The sequence below is a fragment of the Neophocaena asiaeorientalis genome, unplaced genomic scaffold (genome assembly GCF_003031525.2).
Source record: "Neophocaena asiaeorientalis asiaeorientalis breed wild unplaced genomic scaffold, Neophocaena_asiaeorientalis_V1.1 scaffold478, whole genome shotgun sequence".
Lineage (NCBI taxonomy): Eukaryota > Metazoa > Chordata > Mammalia > Artiodactyla > Phocoenidae > Neophocaena > Neophocaena asiaeorientalis.
Window position 1 is genome coordinate 1,142,018 of NW_020173200.1, and position 20,698 is coordinate 1,162,715.

The 20,698-nt window shown below is 41.7% G+C and overlaps 1 long non-coding RNA gene across 1 annotated transcript; it reads left to right on the forward strand.

Annotated features, from left to right (window-relative positions):
* The first annotated feature begins 1,819 nt into the window (after nucleotides 1-1,819).
* Nucleotides 1,820-18,109, forward strand: LOC112399544 (uncharacterized). Its single transcript, XR_003003249.1, has 3 exons — nucleotides 1,820-1,949; nucleotides 15,827-15,898; nucleotides 18,058-18,109. It is a non-coding gene; the product is annotated as an uncharacterized LOC112399544 (long non-coding RNA).
* The last annotated feature ends 2,589 nt before the right edge of the window (nucleotides 18,110-20,698 follow it).

Below are 20,698 nucleotides of genomic sequence, written 5' to 3' on the forward strand. Positions count from 1 at the left end.
TTCCAGAAAAGTCCTCTTTACAAAGTCCTGCACCAATAACTTTTACACCCTGAGGGTAAGGGAGTTGAGAATTGTGAAACTAGGTTTTGACTCTCTACTCTGAAATTCTTATAAAATGGTCTACTGACAACATTGTTATCTAATATCTACTGCCTTGGTGTTTCTGGCTGAAACTTCCAATTTAAAGTCTTTTTACACTTGCATTTGTTGGCTAAACTCTACTTGGATGTGATGTATTATTCTTTTACTATCTTAATGGATTAAATTTGCCAATGTTTTATTTAAGATTATGGAATCCATGTTCATAAATGAAATTGACCTATAATTGTGCTTTTTTTTGTACTGACCTGTGTCATCTAGCAGGATAGAAATTTGCATACCATCACTCAGAGGTACAAAAGAAAGAATATAACGTTCAATGTTTTTCACAATTAATTCTTAGACTCAAGCCTCTACTCCTGCTAGTAGCAGAGAAAACATTGTGTTTAAGTCTTTATGAGTTTAAATTAAATTTTGTCAATTCAGAATTTACATTTCCTGCTGGCTGTTTTTCTCCCTCATTAAGAGTGGGGGAGGAAACCCACACTGTCCTGTGGCCTTCCCTGATCCCACTTCTGAAGCCCACCAAGGGAAGGCTGGTTCCACCTTATCTTTTGGAGTATCATTCTGATGTCTACTATTGATTCATCCTCTCTGCATTCTGAACTTCCCTCATGTCAACTTCAGGCAGGGAAATCATTCAAATTATTAAGAAGGGAAAATGCTTTACGTGATGTTTCTAAACATTTTAACTAGCTTACTTACATTTAAATCCAAGACGTTTATTGTTCTTATGCTTTTGTTGCTAAATCAAGATCCAATCACATATAATGGTCCTCCATTACACTGGCACTATTTCCTCCAAGTGCTTTAATCAACTCCTCAGAAGCCTCTTGTGAAACTTATGCTAATAACTATTACATATAATAGCTATGGCCCAAGTGCCTTACTTATATTTCTTTCCTTGCAATAACCCAGTGGAGTATATAATTCCATTGCCATTTTACAGAAAAATAAATTGAGGCCCAGAAAGTTAGCTGTATTAGTTAGGATACAGGCTAAGTTGCTCTAACAAAGAGATACCAAAATACAGTGACTTGAACAAGGTGGAGGTTTATTTCTCTCTCATAAAACACAACAGTTAGACAAAAAGTCCAGGGTGGCAGGTGGCTTTGCCTCACACAGTTATCCAGGGACCCAGTAGTTTCTTGCTACCCCACCATCATCAAGGGCGTTATCCTCATCTGTATCATAAAAGCTGGCTCACCACTACCCAGACGTGTCCCAGCCTGTGGGAAGGAGGAAGAGAGAGGATGAAGGACAGCCAGTTCCTTTTTCCAGGAAACTGCACAAGGACACTTCAGCTCACATCCCGTTGTCCGGAAAGATCACAATCACATGGCCACAACTAACTGCAAGAGAGACTGAAAAATGTAGCCTCTACTTAGTAGCTACTAGCCAAGGTAAAACTAGTGGTGGATAGGTATGGTGGTGATTCTATTACTAAAAGAAGAAGGAAATCATGGGCGTTGGGGATTGTTTAGGCATCTCTGCCACAGAATCCAATGTGATTCTCTCCTTCCAAAATTGGAGCAGTGTGTCCCGATGAAAAACTACATTTCCCATATTGCCCTTACAGAGAGGAGCAGCCAGATAGACAGAAGCAGAAGTCACTGGGTGGGGCTTCCTGGAAAGTTCTGGTTGCTCTTCAGCCTTCCTGCTGCTTGGAAAGCAGATGAGGTGGCTAGAGCAACAAAAGCCGTATCAGATCATGAGTGACCTAGAATATGGAAGCTGTGTGCTAAAGATCGTGGGGCATGCAGAAAGGAAGAACCTAGAAACTTAATTATCAAGGAGCCACCACAAGTCCTGAATTGCTTAATTCTGCACGTCTTTATTTTGAGGAAGAGGTAAGACTCTTTCATATTTAAATTGCTTTAATTAGAATCTTCTGCAAATAACCAAATGTAATTCCTAACTAACTCTAATTATTCAGTTAAGCAATATATTTGAAGTCATGCAGCCAGTAAGATGTTCATACTCGGATTTACCTAGCTCCAAAGTCCATATTCTTGCCTCTCCAGGATTATGTTAGTCTTTCACAAGACAGAAATGGTTTCCTTTTAAAATGACTCTCCAATACAATGAAGAAAGAGTAGTTGGCTCCCCCATATTTAGAAAGATATTTATCCTTTACATGTCAGGTTCTTTACACGAGAAAGCCTTTTGGCTAGCAAAGTATTTCTTTGTATGCAACATGAAATTACAGAAAAGCACCATAAGCTATCAAACTAGACAGGATTGTTATTTCTTTTCCCTTTTTTTTTTTTTTTATTTTGGCCGCACACGCAGCTTGCCGGTTCTCAGTTCTGCTACCAGGGATTGAACCCAGGCCACGGCTGTGAAAGTGTCGAATCCTAGACCACCACGGAACTCCTGACTTGTTATTTCTTATCTCTCAACTTTCTTGTTAATATTAATTGGCTTCTTGTTCATTTCTTTTGTTGTCAGCTAGCATGTGTTGACAGACTAGCAGTATGAGGTTATCAGTGTTAAGGAAAATTAATGGGGAACATTTTTGAAATGTATAACATTCTATTCATCACTATAACTTTTTTCTCCATTGGGGAAAAAATTCACAAGTATTTAAATTTAAGTCTAATATATTGGGTCTGTCTTATGGGACACATAATTGGAGATTCCCTGATCTATGTGATTGACTGATAGATGGGGCTTATACTTCCAGTATGGAAAAGATGTAGAAGATAAGAAATAGGCATTGAGAGCCATCATGGCCCTATGAGCCTGGATAAAGGCTTTAGCCTTTCTTGTTTAGAGATCATTTGGTTAGAGCAGGAAATCAACCACATGAACTATTTAACCTGCATTTTCTAAATTGCTACTGGGCAAAATATCACTAGAATTAGTGAGGAAAATTGTGCTACTTTTCTGGGCAAAATACCAAAAAGTGGCATAAGTTGTTTAGGGAGGTTTATTAAATAATAGTTATTATTAGCTCTGTTGGGGAAAAGCAGAAATGATTGTCTGAGGCTGAAAATGTTTAGATTTAGAATCTCCTGTGTGGCATAAAGGAAATAGGTAAAACTGGGATTTATCAGCAGATGTCACTTTTTGGTTTTAGGATTTTGTGGTAGATAGAATAATGACCCTCCAAAGATGTTCATGTTCTAATCCCCAGAACTTGTGAATATGTCACCTTACATGACAAAAGGGACTTTGCAGATATGATTAAATTAAAGGTTTTAAAATAGGGAGATTATTCTAGATAATCTGGGTGGGCCCAAAGTAATAACAAGGGTCCTTAAAAGATGGAAGAGGAAGGCTGAAGAGAGAGAAAGAGAGGATTGACTATGAAAGCAGAGGTTAGTGTGATACTATAGCTGGAAGGCGGCCATGAGCTAAGGAATGCAGATAGCCATAAGAAGTTGAAAAAGGCAAGGAACCGATTCTCCCCTAGAACCTTCAGAAGGAATGCAGCCCTGCCAACACTTGATTTTAGCCCCAGAAGACCCATTTCAGACTTCTGCGCTCCAGAAGTATAAGATAATAAATTTGTGTTGTTTTAAGCCACTAAGTTTATGGTAATTTGTTATAGCAGCAATAAGAAATAGCATATGTTACAGCAACAATAGGAAACAAATATAGACTTCAAACTTTTGCGGGGGTAAGCAAGGTAAAATAGCTGAGTCAGTAAGAAATGGGAACCCACCCATTCTGCTCCTAATCTCCCTCACCATGTTTTAATGAGTTTGTTGTAGATGTAAACATCTAAATCAAGAATGAACTCTGCCTCTTTGGAAAAATGGCTTATTCTAGGATTGGGATGGGAAATATACAACATGCACCTGAAGTATCTTGTAGTGCTAAAAAAAAACAAAACAAACAAAACAAAACAGATAAACACAATAAGACAAAGATGGGGGTATGTCAAAGGGACCATGGGAACCAACTGAAAGAGCTCCTAATGGCCAAAGTTGGAACAATTCAAACAGTAAAATAATCAAATCAGTATTGGGTTGTAATCCAACATACAAAACAAATATCCATAAGAATCCAATTTGAGTTTCTCCTGAATTCTAAGCATGTGGCCAGATGAAAAACTACATGTAAGAAGTCAGTGGGTGATATAAATAAGTGACTGAATAAATAAGTAAATGGGGAAGACGAGACGTACCTCCTGCGCAAAAACGTTCCAAATAATTTATGTAGCGGGCTTCTCTGGTGGCGCAGTGGTTGAGAGTCCGCCTGCCGATGCAGGGGACACGGGTTCGTGCCCCGGTCCGGGAGGATCCCACATGCCGCAGAGCGGCTGGGCCTGTGAGCCATGGCCACTGAGCCTGTGCATCCGGAACCTGTGCTCCGCAGCGGGAGAGGCCACAACAGTGAGAGGCCTGTGTACCGCAAAAAATAAAAATAAAAAAAATTTATGTAGATGTTCTGCCCTCAAGGAGGTGGAGCATAACTCCCCATCCCTTACATGCGAGCTGCACATAGTAACATCCTTCCAAACAGAGAAGTATGGAAAGGAGGAAAAAGAGAGTAATTTTATGGTGGAAAAACCTGACCAACACTACCTCTGCCAGGTGATCAAGGTCAGCATCAGTAGTAATAAGTTATGTTGATGGTATGTACTCTTGATATGATGTGATGAAAAATGGTACCTTGCTTCTCTGGTCTTCCTCCCAAAAGGCCATAACCCCTGTCTAATCATGAGAAAAACATCAGACAAATCCAGTTGAGAGACATCCTACAAAATACTTGATCAATTTACCTCAAAACTGTCAAGGTCACCAAAAACAAGGTAAGTTCTGAGAAAGTGGCACAGCCAAGAGGAGCCTAAGGAAATATAACAAGTAAATGTAATGTCGTATCCTGGATGGAATACTGGAACAGAAAAAGGGCATTTGGTAAAAACTAAACAATCATCACCTCATACCTGTTAGACTGGCCATCATCAAAAAGACAAGAGATACCAAATGCTGGCACAGATGTGGAGAAAAAAGAACCTTTGTACACTCTTGGTGGGAATGTAAATTGGTGCAGACACTTTGGTAAACCGTATGGAGACTCCTCAAAAAGTTAAAAATAGAGCTACTGTATGATCCAGCAATTCTGCTTCTGGGAATATATCCAAAGGAAATGAAAACACTAGCTCAAAAAGATATCTGCACCCAATGTTCATTGCAGCATTATTTACAATAGCCAAGACACTAAAACAACCCAAGTGTCTATCAATGGCTGAATGGATAAAGAAGCTGTGGTATACATACACAATGGAACACTATTAAGACATTTAAAAAAACAAGGAAATCCTACTATTTGTGACAACATGGGTGGACCTTGAAGGCATTATGCTCAGTGAAATAAAGCAGACAAAGAAAGACCAAAACTGTATGATCTCATGTATACGTGGAATCTAAAAAAACAAAACACCAAATTCACCTAAAAAGAAAACAGATTTGTGATTACCAGGGCAGGCGGTGGAGGGAGGGAGAACTGGAGGAAAGTGGTCAAAAAGTACAAACTTCAGCTTGTAAGATAAATAAGTGCTAGGGATGTAATGTACAACATGATGACTGTAGCTAACACTGTTGTATGATATATAGGTAAGTTGTTAAGAGAGTAGATCCTAAGACTTCTCATCACATGGAGAACTGTTTTTCTTTTTACTGTACCTATATGAGATGATGGATGTTAACTAAACTGATATGGTAATCATTTCATAATACATGTAAATTAAACCATCATGCTGTACACCTTAAACCTAATACAGTATGCACGTCAATTATTTCTCAATAAAACTAGAAGGAAAAAAGCAAAACAAATCTGAATAACATATAGACTTTAGTTAACCATAATGTATCAATATTGTTTCATTAACTATAACAAGTGTACCACACTAATGTAAAATGTTACTAATAGGAGAAACTGAGTTTGGGATTTATGGGAATTCTCTTTACTACCATGGCAAAATCTAAATTTTTCTGTAAATCGAATACTGTTAAAATATATATATATAAACCTTATTTTAAAAAAAGAAAAAAAAGTGAATCCTGGTTTCTGAGGTAGTACCCTTAAGGAGAATGGGCCAAAGATAAGTAAGTTTTTGATTTTGTGTCAATTGGCATGTGAATACCATACTCTGGGATGGTCCCACTCTATTCTTTGGTTTTCCCTAAAATAAAACCCTCCAGGATCTCTGGACAAGAATTCAGAAGCTTCCAAGTAATTATTCAGTCATTGTTACCATCCCCATACCCTGTGCCAGCCACGGTTATCCCAAAGGAGGAACGGACCCTGGGATGCAGTGTCGGAAGAAAGCAGGACGGGCAGACTGTTTCCTTCTTTGTTTACTGAACCCCTAATGAACAGTTTTCTGCCTAGTATTATGAGCACTTAATTTGTTTTGTCCCAGGGGGTGGGTTAGAAAGGGAGGAAATGTGTCGTTTCACTGCTGAAACTTTAGTTCTCCCTATGAGCCTGGAAAAGGTCTTGGGCTTCGTTAATGGGGAAGGGAGGCTGGGTGGAGCAATGCTTCCTCTCAATTTCAAATCCCTTGCATTTGGCAGGACCAGCGTTATTAGCATAATACTGGGGAAGACAGTAATTTCTCTGACTGGTAAGTTTGGAAAGACAAACTAGGCATGCACAGCAGAACACCTTCTTATCTCCTTCCTTTGGGGAGCAGGTCTGGCTACAGATAGCAGGCTCTCTGCTCTGCTTCTTCATGTTGTGTGTTTCATAAATGTCCTTCCCTTATGGAGGAGTCCTACAGAAATTCAGTGACTTCTCTGACCAGGTGGTAAGTCTGTCTGACCCTGAGGTTCACGATTAAGAAGACAGCTTGACTCTCACATCTAAGTCACATTCTCTAATACATTGAAAATAACCATTAATTTGTCCTCCATGTGCCAGCTCCTGTCTTGTTTATTAGGTGGTTCAGAACTTGTATGGAAAAGAGAAGTGTTATCAATCACCCCTAGAAGGACTAAGTTTTGGGGTAGTACTCTCCAGGGAAGCCATGGCCATGGTATACTGAAAGCAAGTGATTGCAGTAGGATGCCTTGACTCAGGACTTTTGTATTGGGACATAAGACTTGGTACGTAGACTGTGACTGTCTTTTGGAAATGGTGGTGGGTGACTTTCTAAGCATCTCATTTGTCTTGTCTGCAGTCTCTGTGTATGTGATGTGTATTGCCCACACCTAGACTAAGCCACATCTCCTGTAAGCTAGGGCCCTTTCTCCTATTCTCATAGACAACTAAGAGGGCACACAGAATCTAAGCTGTGCCATCAACAAAGTACACATTGTATCTTGTGAATATGAACAATACTGTAGATCAAGCAAGGTCAGGAGGTCCCGCTAACCTTTGGGCCACATTTTGATACAACCAGAATGGCCACAACATAATTCTTTATGCTAGCATTACCACTTATCTGTTATTTGTACACAGCCTCTATAGGTACCACAAAGAACTTTACTGGGTGAGTAGGTCTTTTTGGATATAGTTCCCTTGAGATGTGATATCAGGCCAAAAATTATATATACATAGCAAGTCACGGGAAACATTTAGTTGTATCTCAAGTCTCATACCTAGATTGAAAGGAACATTTAGTGAGCCCGTGATTAAATTATTTCGCAGTACTATCTGTCATGCCCCTGTGCCCAGCCATCACACACCTTCCTGGAAAACAAGTGTGGACTTTGTAGCTACACCTCTGGTCTTCACCAGCGTGGGTTTGTTTCCTCTTGGTAGTTGGCTCAGTTCAGCTAATTTGCGCTTGATCCAGGTGTTTGTCTATGAGTTTCTTGAACACCTTGTGCCACTTCCAATGAGACTATGGAATTAGCATTTTAGAGCTGGCCTTAGAAGTTAGTTAATTTAAATAATAGGTTATCTAATTTTAAACCCTTCACTTTACACTTAAGGCTAGTGATGTTTAAGTGACTTTCCTAACGTCACACTGCTGCCTAGTTAGCAGTGCTAGGCAGGACAAGAACTTGGGTCCCCTAGTTCAGTGTTTTTTTCCTACTACCTGTGCTGCCTCCTCTATATTCAACCTGAACTCTGCTGTGTACAGTACATTCACTTCCACTGAACGTGACTAACTTATATGATGCTGTCAAATAACAACCATTCCTAGGAACCTCTAGCTGGCTTCATGATTAAAACAAATAAAATCGGAAGGCTTCAGCAAGACGTGACAAAATAAATACCAAACACAGATAGTATGATGTCAGCTTCCCAGGCAAGAAGGGACACTATTAATTTTTCCAAGTAATGGGTGTGAGTCATCTAACTTTTGCTTTTTACCAAGAATTTAGCTCAGCAGGTACAGGACTGACTCTCAGTTGGCAGATCAGTTTGAAAGCCAATTATCCAGAGTTATTTCATTTCCATTGCTGAAATTATCTTTTCTTTTATTTCCTTTAATCTGATCAGTCAGAGCTAAGCTCCCATGGTTAGGGGCATCTACTTCACTGTTCTCGCTATCTCTACATTAGGTCCTTCTAATCCTCTTTGCTGTAGTCAGGAACTCCTCAGGACACATCCCTTCCACACCTCCCTCTGACCCTGTCCTATCCTCGGCTAGAACCCCATCTAGTTTTATTGATGATAACACAAAAGGAATACAAAAGAATGTCTCTGGGTGGCAGATTAGGAAGCACCCCTACTCCTTCAGTTTCATGCCCTTCTGCAGAAAAATAGAATCATAGGGGAGGAGTATGAGAGACACAGATTGAGAAATGTGCAGATGTGTTTGACCACCTTTGATTTCACTGAGTCACTGGTCCAAAGGACATACCACGTGACACCAGTAGCCACATTCTCTTCTATCGCTGTTGAAGCTAGTGCCTACTGGGATGTAACTGGGATTTGGATATTGCTGGAGTATAGTGAGATAACAACTCTTCCAGTTTTCTACTGCACTCTCTGTTTTGCCTGTTGAGAAGACTTGTAGGGAAAGAACTCAAACCATATCCACGATTCATGTATAGGTATGTCTGAAGAGATGAGGAAAACAGGCAGGGGGAGAGTTGACAGGGGCAATTGTAGGCAGGACTCCAGATTCCTAGGAGAGCATTCATCATGAAATGGTGTGGTGTGACCAGCCACAAGCAGCAGGACTGGTCAGCATGGTAGTTGTAGAACCAACATGGTGGCTATTACCCAAACGTGTCCAGACCCAGCTACTGCCCATTGGTGTCTTGCATAAGTTCCGGGGAGGAGGGAGAGGGACTGGTTTAGGCTGCAGGTAACACTAAAAGACCTGCCTGTGAGAGCTATCACAATCTGTGTGATTAAACGTGAACACGGGTTACTTGGGCATGGTAATGGTTAGTATCTCTGTGAGATGATTCTCATAGTTTTTCTTTGTTTTTACTTTCTATCTTGATGAATAATTTGCCAATTTCATAAAACAGAGAACCCAACAGGCTTTCCATTTACATAGCTGATTTCTGCATGCTTTTGATAATGCTGTCACATTTGTGACAGTCTTTCATTATTTTTTGCTCTGGCATATTGGGAGGGCATGTGAGGATGTTATAGTTAGATGGTGGGGTAGGGAGCCTGTGATCCTTGCTGTTCTCCCAGCCTTATGTTTAAGGTAGTGGCATCCCTCTGATACAATAGCAAACAGATGAGAAGGAGCTGTTCCTTTCCTTTTCAAAGGAAACAGCAAGATCTTCACTACTGCTAGCCCTTAGGGAGCCTTCATCTGAATTAGAAAAAGTCATCTGGGGGGAGTCACAGCTTCTGGGAGCATGGATTGGTACCCCTGTACAAGTAGAAAAAGTGCTTCTTCCTCTTGGAGTACACGTGGGAGGGTGTACAACTTGAGCGTAGTGAACTGCATTTCATGCTAGATTTTAGTCCCCATGTGTGCCCTTGTGCACCAAACAACCCGCACAACTGTGAATGATCGCACAACCGTATGTACTGGTCCCTGTCAGAACAACTGAGAAGCTCGTGGGCACATCTCCAAATAGAGCACTGAGAGGAGAGAGGTCCAGGGAAAAAACGCAGCACAAGCATTGGCCTGAGCAGCAGAGTGGCCAACAGTGGTCCAGCTAGGTGGTATCAGTGTTAAGTGGCAGTCCAAGGGAATCATGGAGCAGGAATCCACACAGAAGGCAAGTACTGGTCAGTGTGGAGCAGTAAGAGTAGAAGCAAGCAAAAGTATGAAATAAAGCCTGGGCTGTTTGGTGGGGACACGTAAGATATTTACTGGGGGACTCTCAGGCCTTAGATGGGACAGCGTGGTGGGTATGTCTTGTTTTGTCTGCCCAAACCCACACAAACTGTGTGAGCCTGGTGAAGCTGCTAATCACACCATCCTGCTTCACAGCCACAGGGCCCAGCCAACCAAGGTACCACATAGGCTTGGCCAGAATGACTGGTCCGGGGGTAGGCCGATCAAAATTCTTCTGGGATTCTTCTCATTTAGAGGTAGAAAAAAATGCACCTGGTCTTCCACATAAAGCACATTGAGAATGCGAAGTGGTCTAACTTCCCTGCCAGGTCGAAGAAGGTATCTCTTGTGGAGGAGAATGGGATCAACACACAGAAAGAAGAGTGAGAGTGAGAATGGAGAATGAGAGCAAGAGAGGGGGAGAGAGAGAGAGAGAGAGAGAGAGAGAGAGAGAGAGAGGGAGAGAGAGAGAGTGAGAGAGAGAGAGAGAGAGAGAGAGAGAGAGAGAGAGAGAGAGAGAGAGAGAGAGAGAGAGAGAGAGGGAGGGGGGGGGGGGGGGGGAAAAAAAAAAGAGAGGGGGGAGGAGGGAGAGAGAGTGAGAGAGAGAGAGAGAGAGAGATTGAGAGAGAGAGAGAGAGAGAGAGAGAGAGAGATTGAGAGAGAGAGGGAATGGAGGGGAAAGGGGTTGAAAGAGTGAGAAAGACCAACTTGGAAAATATATATTAGTCCCTAGATCTATCTAGTTGTGACTGAAGTCCATTCCTACACTTCCAAGGACTGAAAGCCAGTACATTCCCTTTTTGCTTATACTAGTTTAAACTGTATTTCTGACATTTGTAAATGAATGACTTCTAACTTATACAGGCAGTGAAACTTGGAAGGGCTCTGAGCACTTGAGCTATGCAGCTATCTCTAACTCTTAAGTGACCTTTTGAAGCTGGGAACTTCACTTCAATTCATTACCAATTGCCAATACATCCTCATCTCATCAAGAACACTAGAGGGGGTGTGGCCAAGATGGCAGAGTAGGAAGACCCTGAGCTCACCTCCTCCCATGAGCACACCAAAATTACAACAATGTACAGAGCAACTATCAATGAGAATGACCTGAAGGCTAGCAGAAAAGGTTTTCCACAACTAAAGCTATAAAGAAGGAACCACAATGAGACAGGTAGGAGGGATGGAGGTACAGTATAGTCAAGACTCAGGTAGGTGAACCACAAATGGGAGGATAATCACAACTGTAGAGATTCTCCCCAAGGAGCAAGGGATCCAAGCCCCACATCACGCTCTCCAGCCCTGGGGTCCTGCACTGGAATGATGACCTCCCCAGAATGTCTGGCTTTCAAGAGGGCTTGCATATGGGAGACCCAGAGGGCTGTGGGAAACAAAGACTCCACTCTTAAAGGGCTCCCACAAAATCTCATGCTCCAAGATCCAGTATAGAGCCTGGATCTTGAAAGGAGCCTGGGTCAGACCAAATTGCTGATCCTGGAGAGCCTCCAGGAGAATCAGGAAGCAATTGTGACTCCCCCTGGGGACAGAGATGTTGGTGGCAGTCATTTTGGGTAGCTCATTCTACCATGAAGACACTGGTGCTGGAAAGTGCCATTTTGGAGTCTTCCCTCTCCCTTATTAGCACTAGGGGCTCATCTGCCTACCAGCCAGTTGGCACCAGTCCTGGGACCCTGTGAGCTGCACAGCCAGCTGCCCCAGGACCCAGCCCTGCCTACCAGTGGGCTGGCAGCCTCTGCATGAGGCAGGACCTGGCAACCAGCCAGGCCAATATGCCCAATATGGTATTTACCAATATGCCCACAGTAGTTGACCCTTTTACAATAGAAGGGCCTATGCAGCCCACATAGAGGGCACCCCTAGAGCATATAGCTCTGGTCACCAGAGGGGCAGTGCCACTGGACTCCAAAGGATGTCACCTACAAAGAGCCACTTCTTCAAGATTGGGAAACAAAACCAACCTAACTGATACATAGAAATAAAAACAGAATTAGACAAAATGAGGTGATAGAAGAATATGTTCCAAATGAAGGAATAAAATAAAACCCCAGAAGAAGAACTAAGTGAAGTGGATGAAGATAAGCAATCTACCCAATAAAGAGTTCAAGGTGATGATCATAAAGATGCTCAATGAACTCAGGAGAAGAATGGATGAACACAGTGAAAAGGTTGAAGAGTTATAAAATACAAAAAAGAACCACAGACAAAGAATACATAACTAAAATAAAAAGTATACTAGAAGGAAACAATAGTAGATTAGATAATACAGAGTAATGGAAATCACCCAAGCTGAACAGAAAAAAGAATTTAAAAAATGAGGATAGTTTAAGCGACCTCTGAGAAGACATCAAGTATGCTAACATTCGCATTATAGGGATACCAGAAGGAGAAAAGAAAGAGAAAGGGGTAGAGAACTTATTTGAAAAGATAATAGCTGAAAACTTCCCTAACCTGAGAAAGGAAACAGATATCCAGGTCCAGAATCAAAGAGTCCCAAGTAAGAAGAATCCAAAGAGATCCACACCAAGACACATTGTAATTAACATGGCAAAAGATAAAGAGAGAATGTTAAAAGCAGAAAGGGAAAGGCAACTAGTTACATATAAGGGAACTACCATAAGACTACCAGCTGACTTTTCAGCAGAAACTTTGTAGGCAAAAAGGGAGTGGCACAATATATTCAAAGTGATGAAATGGAAAAACTTACAACCAGGAATACTCTACCTGGCAAGGCTATCATTCAGATTTGAAGATGAGATAAAGAGTTTTACAGATAAGCAAAAGCTAAGAGTTCAGCACCACTAAACTGGTTTTACAAGAAATGTTAAAGGGATTTCTCTAAGTGGAAATAAAAAGGCCAAAAGTAGAAATATGAAAATTTAGAAAGGAAAAATCTCATTGGTAAAGGCAAATATACAGTAAAGGTAGTAGATCAACCAATTATAGAGCTAGTCAGAAGGTTAAAACAAAAGTAGTAAAATCATCTATATCCACAATAAGTAGTTCAGGGATACACAAACAAAAAGATGTAAAATATGAAGTCAAAAACATTAAATGTGGGGCAAGGGATAAAAATGCAGGGTTGTTAGAATGCATTCAAACTTGTGAGATTATCAACTTAATATAATCACATATATATGGGATGTTATATATAAACCTCATGGTAACCACAGATCAAAAATCTATGATAGGGCTTCCCTGGTGGCGCAGTGGTTGAGTGTCCGCCTGCCGACGCAGGGGACGCGGGTTTGTGCCCCGGTCCGGGAAGATCCCACGTGCCGTGGAGCAGCTGGGCCCGGGAAGCATGGCCGCTGAGCTTGCACATCCAGAGCCTGTGCTCCACAACGGGAGAGGCCACAACAGTGAGAGGCCCGCATACCACACACACACAAAAAAAATCTATGATAGATACACACAAAAAAAGGAGAAAGGAACCCAAACGTAACAATAGAGACTACAGTCATCAAATCACAAAGGAAGAGAGCAAAACAAGAAGAAAGGAACAAAAAAGAACTACAAAAACAAACAGAAAACAGTTAACAAAATGGCAAGAAGTGCATACCCATCAATAATTACTTTACACGTAAATGGACTAAATGCTCCAATCAAAAGACATAGCATGGCTGAATGGATTAAAACAAACAAACAAACAAAAACAAAACAAGACCCATGTATATGTTGCCTACAAGAGACTCACTTCAGGTCTAAAGACACACAAAGACTGAAAGGAGAGGATGGAAAATGAATTCTATGAAAATGGAAACAAAAAGAAATCTGGGGTGGCAATACTGATATCAGACAAAATAGACTTTAAAACAAAGACTGTCACAAAAGACAAAAAAGGACATTACATAATGGTAAAGAGATCAATCCAACAAAAAGATATAACAATTGTAAATATGCACTCAACATAGGAGCACCTAGATACACACAGCAGATATTAACAAACATAAAGAAAAAAATTGACAGTAACATAATAATAGTAGCAGACTTTTAACACCCACTTACATCAATGGCCAGAAAAATCAATAAGGAAACAGTGACCTTAAATAACATATTAGAACAGATAGACTTAATAGATATCTGCAGAACTTTCCATCCAAAAGCAATAGACTACACATTCTTTTCAAGTGCACATGGAACTTTCTCCAGGACAGACATAAGCTGCCTCACTGAACAATGACTAAAGTTATACCAAAAAAAGAGAGAGATTAATTCCTAAGACTGGTCAATCCTTTTGTGAAATAAAGAATATTTGCCAAATGAGTATCCCTGTCAATATACTGGTTTTGCATACTCAAATATTCATATTTTACAGGTACATATATTTTAAGATACATATGTTTTAAGATATATCTATATCTTCATCTAAAGAAAGCCTATACAAATTGCATTTTGTGTCAGTGATATGCCACAAATCGGAGAATCCATTCCCATCTTGGACCAGTTAGCTTCAAACACAAGGTATCAACAATACTTATTAATCCTAACATGGGCAAATTCATTCATAGGTCAGGCGTGATAAAGCCTTAGCAGGATGAACCAGTGATAAGGGGGAAATAGCCAGAGCCCACTAGGAGCAGAACTGGGGGAAACTGACCTAGCCATGGCTGTGTCATGCCCTGGTTCTGGGTTAGCAGTCAGCCCCTAGGGTGTAACAAAACAGGTCTTAGGCCCCCCAGAGGCAGGAATTCACAAAACCTAGCAAGAGGATCAGCATCCTAGATCAGCAGGGGTTTCAGGCTAGTGCTTCCATCCAAATGGAAAGAATGCCCACGTATACAGTCTGGCCATTACAGATGAAAGCCACAACTCAGTGGGCATGCAGGGGGTCAGGCAATAGTGCAAGTTATTTTCCCCACTGGTGGGCAAAAGGAATTTAGCACAGTTAGGTACTAAGTATACAAATAAGTCTGAGACAGAGCATATTTGCTCTCAAGTTGCTTTACAATCTAGATGGAGACGGAGCCATAAAGAGATGATTTCAAGCTTGTGCTGATAGTGGGGGAATTTGACAAGTGCCAAAGGAGAGGAATGCATAGTGAGCTAAGAGTACACAAAGAAGGTTCACTTATGCCAAACTAAGGTTTAGAAGACTTCTTGGAGAAGATGCTGCTTGAGCTGGTTGTAGCAGGCAAAGAAAGGCAAGCAAGATTTACCATGAACAGTCACAGAGGTGAAACACACAAAACCGTATTCAGGGCAGTTCAAGGAATTCTATACTATTAGAGCGGAAAGCCGAAGGTCCATAGGGTCACTTATGCCATGCTAAGAAGTTTACCTCACGCAGGGATAAGGAGCTATGGTGGAAACCACTCATCATCCCCACCTCCAGTTCCTCTTCCTTTTAGTAAGAGAACCCCTTCTTCCCTCCACTGAGTTTTAGGTGGGCACATATCTGTCCAATTAAAGAATATATTCTCCAGCCTCCCTTGCAGTAGATGTGACCATGTGACCAAGTTCTTGGGATGTAAATGAAAGTTAGGAGTATGATGTTCATGTTACATCATTAAAAGGAAGCTACTTGCCTCCACTTTTTCTTTCTCCTTCCAGAAGTCTGGAACACAGATGTGGTTAATAAAGCCAGCCTCGACCATGCCAACAATGACCACACTGCTGGAGCAGGTAACACACTAAGATGAAAGGAACCTGGGTCCCAGGTTGAACAAGGGGAAAAAGCTACCTTTTCATGCCGGACATCCACCTTACTGGACTATTAAGTGAGAGAGAAATAAATTCCTTGTAGAGTCTCTTTGTTATAGCAGCATAGCCTGTATCGTAACATGAGAGGAAAGGAAAGATAGTGCTGAGGCTTCTAATGTAATTCTTGACTTGTCAGATATGGCTAAGGAACTAGGAAAGACTGAGACAACAGACATCTATCTTTAATGATTATAGCTGAGTGAGGCTAAGGCTGGCAGAGAGCAAGATAAGCAATTACGCAGCCTTGTCTCAAGAGAGATAGGGAAAGCCCCTTGAAAACTAGAAACTTCTACCTGGTTCTGAGAGCCTAGCTCATCCAGAGCCAGACAGCAGCTAGCAACCACCTGAATGTCTTCCTTGCACTCTGCCCTGCAAAGCTGTATGTACTGTCATCTTCAAAAGCTGACTCCAACAAGCTTCCGATGAAGACTTCATTGACTAACCCCATTTAGTCATTTTGTGTTAATTATATCTGCAACAGGGAAAAATTATTTATAATCCCCCTCTATTTCCTGAAGAAGATGGATCTGTTAATCGAAAGGCCTGTTTTGCTAAACGGTAATTCATAAGGGGTGAAAGTTTGGAAGTAGAGCTGGGGTAAAATGCATTCCTCCCAATAACGAAAGGTTGAGGAATCTGCATAGGACTCTGGGAAGGGAAGTTAAGAGCAACAAGACTGGAGGCTGGGGAGTGGAGTGGAAAAAGATCCATACTGGCAGAAGCAGAGAGTACTCTGAAAAAAGAGGTGAGTTGGGCTTCCCTGGTGGCGCAGTGGTTGAGAGTCCACCTGCCAATGCAGGGGTGCCCCGGTCCGGGAAGATCCCACATGCCGCGGAGCAGCTGGGCCCATGAGCCATGGCCGCTGAGCCTGCGTGTCCGGAGCCTGTGCTCCGCAACGGGAGAGGCCACAACAGTGAGAGGCCCGCGTACCGCTATAAAAACAAAAAAAAGAGGTGTGTTGTAGGGTATTTTCAAGTGAATTACTGCAGTGTACAAGATGTACATCGTGTCTCCCCTTCAGTAAATTCTGCCTTGTTCCTTAAGACCCTGGTGTGAGAGGGAATAAGGGGTGGGAGCTCGAATAAGAGGATGAGGGAAAAGCAGACATCTGGATTACTAGACCAAGGAAAGTGAGAGAGTCAGTGCCAGTAACGCAAAATTCTAGAATTTGAGACCGCTTCCTTTAGTCATTAATTCTATAATTTTGAAATTATGTATATTGGATTTTCATAATCTGAGAGTTACCATTCACCCAATAATTACTGAGAGCCTATGACTAGAATAAAATTAATTATATTTCATAATTAAATACATATTAATTATAATTAATGTAAGCTAGCAGTTATTAACTGCTTATGAGGATTCAGAAACGGAGAGCTTTCCTCTAGGTGAGGGTAAGGTAAATTTTAGGAAAGATAACATGGAAGAATTGTATCTGAGCTGGGTCTTGAAGAGTGGATAGGCATTGATCATGCAAAGGCTTTTGGAGGGACAGAATAGCATGAACAATCTGACCAAAGCCACACAATTTTTTCAATAACTATTTATCAATATGCAGTGTGCCGGGCACCGTGCTAGGTCCCAGGGATATGAAGATGAATTTGGCCTTGTAGACTTCTGTTAATATAGCCCACCATTTTTCTATTCATTCTGTTATTGGTTTGCCACAACTATCAGGTCTTTCTTGGCCACATTCCTGCATGGCCAGTTTTTCTCTCTTTAACCTACGCATGTGTGATGCTTCTTTTGCTCCTTCAATGTACCACTTTCCATTTATCCTAGTGCACTTTAACCTGTTATTGATGACCATTTTTCTAATTTATTGAGGTCAATTGAATTTTGATCTTCTAACTTGACATATCAATCTGCTTGGGGTTACATGTAATATTTACAAAGACTTTCACTTTCTTTCCACTGTCCAGACCCACATGTCAGTACCCTTTTGTGCCAATATATAGAAGGTTTGAAGTAAGATAAGAAATAGGGCCCCAGAATCCCAGGTTACAAAAACCTAGTATATCTGTAACTGACCACAGTTTTCTCAACTGAAATTGCGTGATGTCTTTTTTTTTTTTTTGCAGTACGCAGGCCTCCCACTGCTGTGGCCTCTCCCGCTGCGGAGCACAGGTTCCGGACGCGCAGGCCCAGCGGCCATGGTCCACGGGCCCAGCCGCTCCGTGGCATGTGGGATCCTCCCGGACCGGGGCACAAACCCATGTCCCCTGCATCGGCAAGTGGACTCCCAACCACTGCGCCACTAGGGAAGTCCGCAGTGATGTCTTTTACACGACAGTCCTAACTTTATCAACAGATACTTGAGTACCTACCATATGTGGAAACAGTGATGCACGATGCATTGACCCTTGTTCTTGAGAGGCTTACAGTCTAGATGAGGAGGCAAATAGACAAGGCATGTTCATTTGTTTGGCAGAAGACTTTTCTACCCCTCTTCCTAATGGATTAAGAGAGAACAAAATTGAGCATGTGAGAACATAGGAAGGAATTCCCTTTTCCTCTGCCCTGGCCTCTGACCGGCTACCTTCAGAAGGAAGAAGTTTTTAATCTGATTGGTCAGAGCCCAGGACACTAACGAGTTCACATTTTACTGGTGGTTGGGTCACTTTGTGTTGAAAGGGCACACGGTCAGGAGCACTTGCTCCAGGTAGGACCAGCCCAGTTTCCATTTGACTCTCACTTGGTTGAGTAAAGCTGGTCTGCTCACAGATCTGATCATCTTCTCCCCTCTTTCCATAGGCATGCCTATGCATGACAGTCCCAAAATCTAGAGCGTGGAGGCGGAGCAGGGAATTACGAAGCTTCACTTCAGCCTTACACATAAGCCATACGATTCAGTCTTTTGGCACAGTTCTGTTCTAGAGGTTATTGGGTGCTAGCTCAGTTATGAATAAAATGATCCTTTGGTTTCTATTCCAATTTCTTTCTTTTATATAGTTCCCCTGGGAACCCTAAAGGAAGGAGACACGATTAGCAGAGTAGGATTTGGCTATTTCTCATCCTTGAGTGTGGCAGACTGTATTGTCAGTTATAGTTTTTCACAAATTTTTGTTGCCCTTGCCAGGAAAGGATAATACTTTGCTACCCTACTAATGTCAGACTTGGCCAGGTGAACTTGTTCTGACCGAGAAAATGCAAGCTCTAGCATGTAAAAGTTCCAGGCAGAAGCATTAAGAACCAGAGTGTCATTCACCGTGATCATTTTCCCCCTTCCACGAGACCAACATTATTCCAGAAAAAGGTTACGCTATCAGCCTGGGTCCTGGCATGAAGACAACCTCGAATATGCCAAACTGACCTGTTATGGGCATGTACAGTATTTCAAGAAATAAAACTTTGTTGTTGTAAGCCACTTTGGAATCACTTGTTACCACAGCCTTATTGCCTTACCTTATTGCCATCTGTATCAAACACCAGTGTTTGTCCTCCCAACATCTATTCTCCCTTTATTCCTAAGAGAACCCCAATCTTGCCCAGGTGTTCACTTAACTGTACATGTGCTTGGTGGGATTCCAATTCCCAGCCACAGTGGGTAAATCATGATTACATTAAGCCACTCATGATGGCTTCTTACTCTCCGCTGGTGACTGGTTTAGATGTGGGAGAGTGTGAGAAGCCTGCTTGCGGTCTTCTGAGACAGGTTTTCCTTGCTAATGAAGAGAGACACAGGGAAAGAAACAGTTTCTCTACTTCCGTTGGACATTGTTTGTATGCACGTGTCAGCTGAAATTATGGCAGCCATTTTGTAACTATGAGGGGCACTGGCCTAAGGTTAGTCAGAGTGAAAAGATGGAAAGAATTTGGGTCCCTGATAAATTTACTGAGCTGTTAAATGAATAAACCTTAGAACTGACCTACCTGGATTTCTTGTTACATAATACATTTTCCTTATTGTTTAAGACAGCTGAAACTGGAATGAAGGGGAAAAGAATGAGTTTAGCTCTAGGGACATTGAGGTGATGGCAGGACAGCATGTTTCTATATTGTTGAAGCTCAGGAGGCATCAGGGTTAAAATTGAATTTGGGGACTTCCCTGGCAGTCCAGTGGTAAGACTCTGTGCTTCCACTGCAGGGGGCGTGGGTTCGATCCCTGGTCAGGGGACTGAATTTGGGAGTCATCTATGGAGAAATATTATATAAGGTAATACATCTTAGAAAATAACCCAAATCTGGGGCAGTTACCTCTGTGCTTGATAATAGAACAAAACATACCAACATAAATTTAGCTATGTCCTAACTGGATATGGCACTGTCCCAGGTTCTCACTTATCACCCATCCTGAAAAAGGGAGATCACAGCGGTGTTAGCAACCTTCTAGGGAGGGTGAGCAAAGACAGTGAAGAAGTGATCACAACATCTGGATCCCCAGATCCTGTTCTCCTCAAGCTTGGGTTTTGGGAATCTTGGCATCCATCTGCGTATGAATTAAACATTCTCGACTTATGAAGATGACTATGAAAATGGATTGTAAGCAACTTCTAAATTGAGTGACTCTTATATACAAATTATCGTTCCAGACAGCTATGGTTCTGATCATCTTATAGACGTCCTATGTATTATGATCCTGCAAAAGCAAGTAGAAAGCATCAGGATGTACAAAATATATACCATAGGACATGAAGGAAATGGTCAAGGTACAAGATAGAGCCTCTAGTGCCCAAGTTGATCTGTGGTTAGAAGATAGTTTTGAAAGTTACTAAGTCATAG